The sequence below is a fragment of the Hyla sarda genome, unplaced genomic scaffold (assembly GCF_029499605.1).
Source record: "Hyla sarda isolate aHylSar1 unplaced genomic scaffold, aHylSar1.hap1 scaffold_385, whole genome shotgun sequence".
NCBI lineage: Eukaryota > Metazoa > Chordata > Amphibia > Anura > Hylidae > Hyla > Hyla sarda.
The window spans coordinates 123,559-131,161 of NW_026610404.1; the positions used below are offsets into that span (position 1 = coordinate 123,559).

Sequence of the window (7,603 nt, forward strand, 5' to 3'; positions counted from 1 at the left end):
CAGAATCAGCTAGGCAGGGTATGAGTGAGAATGCTGAGTGTAGTAGTATTGTGGATGAGATGAGTGTCAGTGGAGTGAATGTTGGTGGGAGTAGTGGTATGAATGGAAAAAAGGATGATGTGAGTGGTGGTGTGAATGGTGGTTCTGGGTCTGGGTCTGGCCCGGCTGCCCCCCGGCAGTGACTGCTCCTAGGGTCCAGGGGGGTCCCCGTCTCCGTCCGTCCCCGGGGGTTACTTGCAACAGCGCCTCCTGGAGGCTCTGTGTAGGCGAGACAGGTCAATCCAGGTAGAGGGAAGGGGTGAGGTCGACCTGTCTTTCTGGATAGAGAAGCACGGTTTGGGGGCTTTCCGAGAGCGGAATGGGGAGGTGGTCTGGTCCCTCCCGACAACCGGGCAGGACAATAACCGCAGGAATGTGGTCCGTCTGATTTGGAGGGGTGAGGATGCGTGCCCACCTCGCGCTAAAGTGGTTGAGCTCCTCCTCCAGATGGAATTCAGGGCGAGTGACATCTTTGCCTGATCCACCCCTACGGTACGTCTGAGTTTGACGTCAGTTTCGTTCGGCCAGAGGGTCTCGAACTCTTCTGGTCAAACTACGAGGTGGCGTAGAACGAGCCCGTCAGAACTCAGTTAAGAAAGTGACCGTTTTTACCCGTAACGAGTCACTTTCTTGTTACGACATCATGACCTGGCTCGGTCGGTATGGGGATGTGACGGACATGCCCAAGAAAAACTTTGATGAGCACGGGATCTGGTCCGGGGCCTGGACGTTTTCCGTCAAACTCAGGCGTTCAGGGAGTACGGTTGCCCACATTCCGTCAGCCGCCTTCCTTGGACGTGACAGGATCCAGATCTTCTACCAGGGGCAGCCTAAGGTCTGTCACAGGTGCGGTAGCCCCACCCATTTTAGCGCAGCCAGTACTGTACAGGTCTGTGCTTTGTGTGGTGGGGTGGGTCATCTGGCCGCATCCTGTAGGCAGATCCGCTGCCATCTGTGTGGTGTCCTCGGGCACCTTTTCAGCCGTTGTCCTAGCGCCTTCGCCCGTGCGGCGGCCGCTCCGGCTGGGGAGAGCTGTGAAGTTGCCTCGGCTGGAGAGGGTACGAGCAGGGATGGGGGCGCACCAGGGCTAGTGGCGGAGGAAGGGCCCCGCCAAACTAAGGTGGGAGGAAAATCGGAGGAGGAGTAGGGAGCTGGAGAGTGCCCAAGTGACGGGGGTAGCTCCGGCCCCTGCTCCTGAAGCTGGCCCTGAAATTACTGAAGCCCTGGAGGAGGACGTGGTGGAAGAGGAGATCAGGAGACTGGGCGAAGAGGAAGGAAATATGGTCGACTCTTCTGATTCCTCCCACTATGAAAGTGTGGATGAGGAGAGTGTAGAGAAGGCCAAAAAGAAAGACAAGGGCAAAAGGAAAGGGAGAAAGAAGAGGTCCAAGCCCTCTCTCCCTCATACTGCGGGCCGGGTCCAAAACGGAAGCCTGACTGCCCCCTCTCTGGTTGACCTGTCAAACCGATACCTCGTCCTTGATAACATCTCCTCCCCCTCCTTGGAGGGGGAAGGTGAGGGCGAGGTGCCTAGGGAGAAAGAGCCTCTGGGGGGAACTGGGCCCTGTCCTGTTGAGGCACCTTCCTCGGAGGGCAGGGCTAGACCGGGGTCGGACGGAGACGGGGACCATATGGATCAGAGCGAATCCAAAAAAAGGGGTAAAAGTGGTCCTGCCCTTTCTTCTGGGGATGAGGGGACGAAGAAGAAGAAAAAATAAAGGTGAGGCCGTCTAACTCAATCACCCATGATGGCGGCACTCACCCCATTGACGCTGGAATCCATTAACTGTGCCAGCATAAAGTCGGATACGGCTAGATTCGCAGCCTTTGATTTTCTCGTCCGTGTTGAAGCTGACATTTTCCTTTTACATGAGATCAGGTTGTCAGATCTAGCCTCTCTGGTTAAAGCCAGAAGAGAGTGGAGGCGCGGGCCCTCCCACTGGTCTCTTGCGGCTGAGCCGTATAGTGGGGTGGCGGTCCTTTTTACCGCTCCGGTTGAATGCCGATGGATTGAGTTAGAAATGGGGAGGTGCCTGATCTTAGATGTCCTCATCAAGGGGCAAGAGCTCCGGCTCATTAACATCTACGCCCCACAAACCAAGTGGGGCCGCAAAGATCTCTTTATGAGGATTAAGCCCTTCCTTTTTACTAGCCGGCAAGTGATTTTTGGAGGGGACTTCAATAATGTCACGAGGTCCCAAGATAGGAGAGGTTCCAATGGTCCGCTGGCTTACGATAACGTGGCCCTCAATAATATAATTAGGGAAGCTCGCCTAGAGGACGCCCACATCCGGAGCCCCTCAGGCCATGTGGGTTTCACCTATCATCGAGGTAGCTGCAGGTCTAGGATAGACAGGTTTTATTTAAAGGAGGAAGCCGTCTCTTCCGCAGTGTCCGTGGTTGAGGTGGAATTCTCCGATCACTGTATGATTTTGTTTTCCTTGAATGTTTCAGAGACCTCCCGGATGGATAAAGGTTATTGGAAGCTGAATTCGTCCCTCCTGGAGGAAGCGGAGATAAGACAGTCCTTTGAGGATTTTCTTCAGAGTCAGGTACCTTTACTGGACCTTTGTAGTAGTAAGTCAGAGTGGTGGGAGATACTCAAGAAGCGGGTTGCGGGGTTCTTCCGCCAGCTCTCGAGCCTCAGGTCCCTGAATAGGTACCGCCTGTATCAAGGTCTGAGGAGGAAACTCGAGCTCCTTGTCTCGACTGGAGGTAGCCGGGAGGATATCTCCAGAGTGAAGTCCTTGCTAATGAGGTGTCAGTACGATAGACACGCATCTTTGGTTTTTGAGAGGGATTAAGGGAGGTACCGCTCGCCCGACCCTAACAAGAACTGTAAGATGTCAGTGAGTAGTAAAGTGGTCTCAGGACTGATTGATAGTACGGGATCTCTGAATCGGTCCAGATCGGGGATCCTGGAGGTCGTCAGATCCTTCTACTCGCACCTCTTGGGGAGGAAGGATCTAGATCGAGATGGGATGTCTGCTTTCCTGGCTGAAACTATTCCTGAGCCAGGGGTAGACCCCTCTCTTGATGTTTTGGCAGAAGAAATCAGGGAAGAGGAAGTGAGACTGGCGATCGAGGGGCTCGCCCCCAAGAAGTCGCCAGGTCCGGATGGCTTAACATCCGAGTGGTACAGGACCTTTAAGGAGTCTTTAGCTCCCCTCTTGACTGAGGTATTCAATAAGTGTCTCTCCTCGGGCACTCTACCAAAGTCAATGAGGAGGTCAGCCCTGATTCTTCTGTCAAAGGGTAAAGATCCTAGCCGGATTGAGAATTGGAGGCCCATAGCTCTTCTCAATATGGACAGGAAGCTTCTGGCTAAGATACTGTTTAATCGGTTGAAGTTTGCACCCCGGTTCCTTTCGGGGGCCCAGCACTGCTCTGTTCCAGGCCGAAGCACCTTAAGTGCTGTCCTTAGTGTCAGGGAGGCAGTGGAGCGGAGTAGTGCGGGTCTCTGTAAGGGGTACATGCTGTCCTTGGATCAAGCCAATTCATTTGATCGGGTGAACCACGAGTACCTCTGGTCCGTCCTCCTGAGATATGGCTTACCGAGTACTTTTGTGAATTGGCTTGTCACCTTATATGCAGGGGCAGAGAGTTTCCCGCTGGTGAACGGTTGGTCTGGCCGCTCTTTTGAGGTGGGGTCCGGAGTCCGTCAGGGTTGTCCTTTGAGCCCGCTGTTATACGTGTTCGCAATCGATCCCTTCGTCCGGAGGGTAGATTGTGGGCCGTTGGCGGGAGTCGGGATGACTCTGGCGGAGCCGGATGTTGCCCAGAGTGGTGGCGTACGCTGATGATGTCACTATTTTCGTCTCCTCACGGGAGGAGGTCGATGTGGTGATGTCAGAGGTGGACTGCTACTCGGAGGCATCCGGGTCCAAGATCAACCGGGATAAGTGTGAAAGTCTCTGGCTGGGAGGGGGAGATCCCACGTTTGATCTCCCGGACACCCTTCCAGGGCTCCAAGAGTCAGCAAAAATTCTGGGCATCACATTCGGCCAGGATGAGTATCCCACCAAAAACTGGGACGGTAAGCTCCAGGATGCCACTCAGAAGGTGAACCAGTGGAAGGGTTGGTCTATGACCCTCAGGGAAAGGGTACACCTGATCAAATCGTACCTGCTCCCCTTGTTTATCTATCTGGGCAGTGTATGTATCTTACCAGAGGCTTACTACACTAGGGTCTACAGCCTGTTTTTCCAACTGTTATGGGGGAGCAGATTGAACCTAGTCAAGGGGGAGGTTACATACCGTACGAGGAGACTAGGGGGTTTATCTATGGTAAACCCTGTGGTGTTCTTAACGAACACCTTCTTGAAAGCCAACATTGCAAACCTCTGGAAGGAGAGGGCTCCTCCGTGGGTACTCTCCTGCAGGGAGTGGTTTCGGCCTTTCTTCCAGGAATGGGAGACAGGAGGGCAAGGGAAGGACCTCCGTACGCCCCATGGATATCTTCCGGCTTACGCTACCCCGACTCTGAAGGCGATATGTCGGTGGGGTCTGGGAGTGTGGGAGATCAGGACCCAGTCAAGGCAGTTCCTTGACAAACGGGTTCTGTTGACCCACTTCCAGAAGCCTCTGGCGCTCAGGGACTGCCCAGGTTGGGATCTGAGGGTGGGGTTGTATCTTTTAAACATGAAAAGGATCCCCCAGAAGTTTTGGGACTTGGCCTGGCGATGCTTTCAGGGGAAGCTATGTGTAAAGAACAACATGAAGTACAGGAACTCTGATGACCGGGAATGTCCCCGAGAAGAGTGCAGGGACACGCTGGAAACATGGACCACTTCCTGCTTCATTGTCCCTTTAACATAGGGGTCTACAACAGGGTGGGCGCTTCTATCGGCTGGAGTCAACTTGCCGGCCTTGCCTATCCGGAGTGGGCTTATGGGCATTCAGGGACCTGGGTGGCCGAGATCGGGGCACTTTATTCTTAGTCAGTTTAGTGGTTAGGTACTACACGTGGAACGCACGGTGCTTAGTGTCGACCCAACAGAAAATCCTATCCGAGGTGGAGGTCTGTAGGAACATCACCGGTGACCTCGGGAAGATCAGGTCTTTGGAGTATGGCAGTCTTGGTACCAGTAGGGCTTCTCTCCTGTGGAGAGGTTTCTCATTTCATGTGCCCTAGGTACTAAACCTTTTGGGTAGAGTACCTTTTATTTTTGGTTAGGGGCAGTGTTTTAGGGGTAGAGATAGGATGAGGGCAGGGTCAGATTTATTGTAGGGATAGAATTAGGGAGAATTGTAGGGAGAGTTAGGGAAAGAGTATAAAATGATTTATGTATCAGGTCTGCCATCCATCTCCCTGGTGGTGGGCTGATGCATGTGCACATTAGCTTTTTGTTTTCAGTTGACATGGTATGAAGGGCTTACAGGCAACCAAACTTGGGCCTAAAAGGGGTTGTGGTTAAGAGTGTATAAGTTTGTATATAAGTCGGTTGGGAGGAGTGTTAGGTGGGGAGGGTGTATTTGTGGGTGGTGTTTTTTTTTTTGAGTGGTGTTTTGGGGTCCTGACATGGGTCAGTTAAGGACTGGACTTTGAGAACAGTATGGACGGTATGGACCCTTGTACAGGAGGGGTGGTGTGGGTGAGGGGACAGTTTTAGCGTAGGTTTTTTCTGTTGTTTTCTGTAGTGTATTTATAATATTTTTGTATATATTGTGTTTTGTATATATTGTGTTTTGTATTTATATTGTTTTATATTATATAGTGTATAATGGCAGTCGGGCCAGTAAAAAAGCGGTGTCATATGTGTGTATATATGTGTGTGTGTGTGTGTGTGTATGTATATATATATATATATATATATATATGTGTGTGTGTATGCATATACACATGTTTGTGTATTTATTTATTTTTTTTTCCCTCCTTGGGGGGGGGGGGGGGGGGGGGGGCTGCTCCCCTCCGGTGTCTCTGCTCTCTTCGCCTCCGACTTTGCGGTTGTCCTTTTCTTCGGTTCTGGCTTGCTCTTTTTGGGTCTGGCGCTCGCCGGTTTCTGGGCCGCGCGCGGATCCTCTCTGGCCGTCCTCGGCTCCTTGCCGTGCTGGGCGTGCTTCGCGGGCCTTGCGGCCGTGCGGGGGCGGTGCGTGTGGCTGGGCTCTTTGGGCCCTCTCTCCGGCCACATCTCCGCGCTGCTTTTCCTTGCCCTTCTTTCACCTGTGGATCTCTGGCTGGGAGGCAGAGCGTTATTTGAACCCCTTAAGGACCAAGGACGTACCGGTACGTCCTTGGTCCTGCTCTTCTGATATAACGCGGGGTTACACAGTAACCCCGCGTCATATCATGGCGGGCCCGGCGTCATAGTGAAGCCGGGACCCGCCTCTAATAGCGCGCAGCGCCGATCGCGGCGCCGAGCGCTATTAACCCTTTAGCCGCGCGCGGCTAAAAGTGAAAGTTGCCGGCTAGCTCAGTCGGGCTGTTCGGGATAGCCGCGGCTAATCGCGGCATCCCGAACAGCTGACAGGACAGCGGGAGGGCCCCTACCTGCCTCCTCGCTGTCCGATCGCCGAATGACTGCTCAGTGCCTGAGATCCAGGCCTGAGCAGTCATGCGGCAGAATCGTTGATCACTGGTTTCTTATGAGAAACCAGTGATCAATGATGAAGATCAGTGTGTGCAGTGTTATAGGTCCCTATGGGACCTATAACACTGCAAAAAAAAAGTGAATGAATATCATTTAACTCCTCCCTATTAAAAGTTTGAATCACCCCCCTTTTCCAATAAAAAAAGAACACAGTGTAAATAAAAATAAACATATATGGTATCACCGCGTGCGGAAATGTCCGAATTATAAAAATATATCATTAATTAAACCGCTCGGTCAATGGCGTGCACGCAAAAAAATTCCAAAGTCCAAAATAGTGCATTTTTGGTCACTTTTTATATAATTTAAAAATAATAAGTCCTATCAATGCAAAAATGGTACCGTTAAAAACTTCAAATCATGGCGCAAAAAATGAGCCCTCATACCGCCCCATACACGGAAAAATAAAAAAGTTATAGGGGTCAGAAGATGACAATTTTAAACGTATACATTTTCCTGCATGTAGTTATGATTTTTTCCCCGACAAAATCAAACCTATATAAGTAGGGTATCATTTTAATCGTATGGACCTACAGAATAAAGATAAGGTGTCATTTTTACCGAAAAATGTACTACGTAGAAACGGAAGCCCCCAAAAGTTACAAAACAGCGTTTTTTTTTTCAATTTTGTCGCACAATGATTTTTTTTTCCGTTTCACCGTAGATTTTTGGGCAAAATGACTGATGTCATTACAAAGTAGAATTGGTGGCGCAAAAAATAACCCATCATATGGATTTTTAGGTGCAAAATTGAAAGAGTTACGATTTTTTAAAGGCAAGGAGCAAAAAACGAAAATGCAAAACCGGAAAAAACCCCGGTCCTTAAGGGGTTAAGGCAAGTTGTGCTGAGCAATTTTTATAAATTTTTTTTTTTTTTTTTTTCTTCTCCCCTGGGTAAGGATAATTTTTGTGTTTATAGCCAGTTGTGCTACTTTTATGTTCCTTTTCTTTTGTTTTGTTTTTATAGCCAAGTT

The 7,603-nt window shown here is 50.8% G+C and overlaps 1 protein-coding gene across 1 annotated transcript in view; it reads left to right on the plus strand.

The window, feature by feature from the left end:
- LOC130332655 (receptor-type tyrosine-protein phosphatase O-like) overlaps positions 1 to 7,603 on the plus strand; it is a gene marked incomplete at its 3' end in the record, with an annotated part of 168,328 nt that overhangs the window by 8,308 nt on the left and 152,417 nt on the right.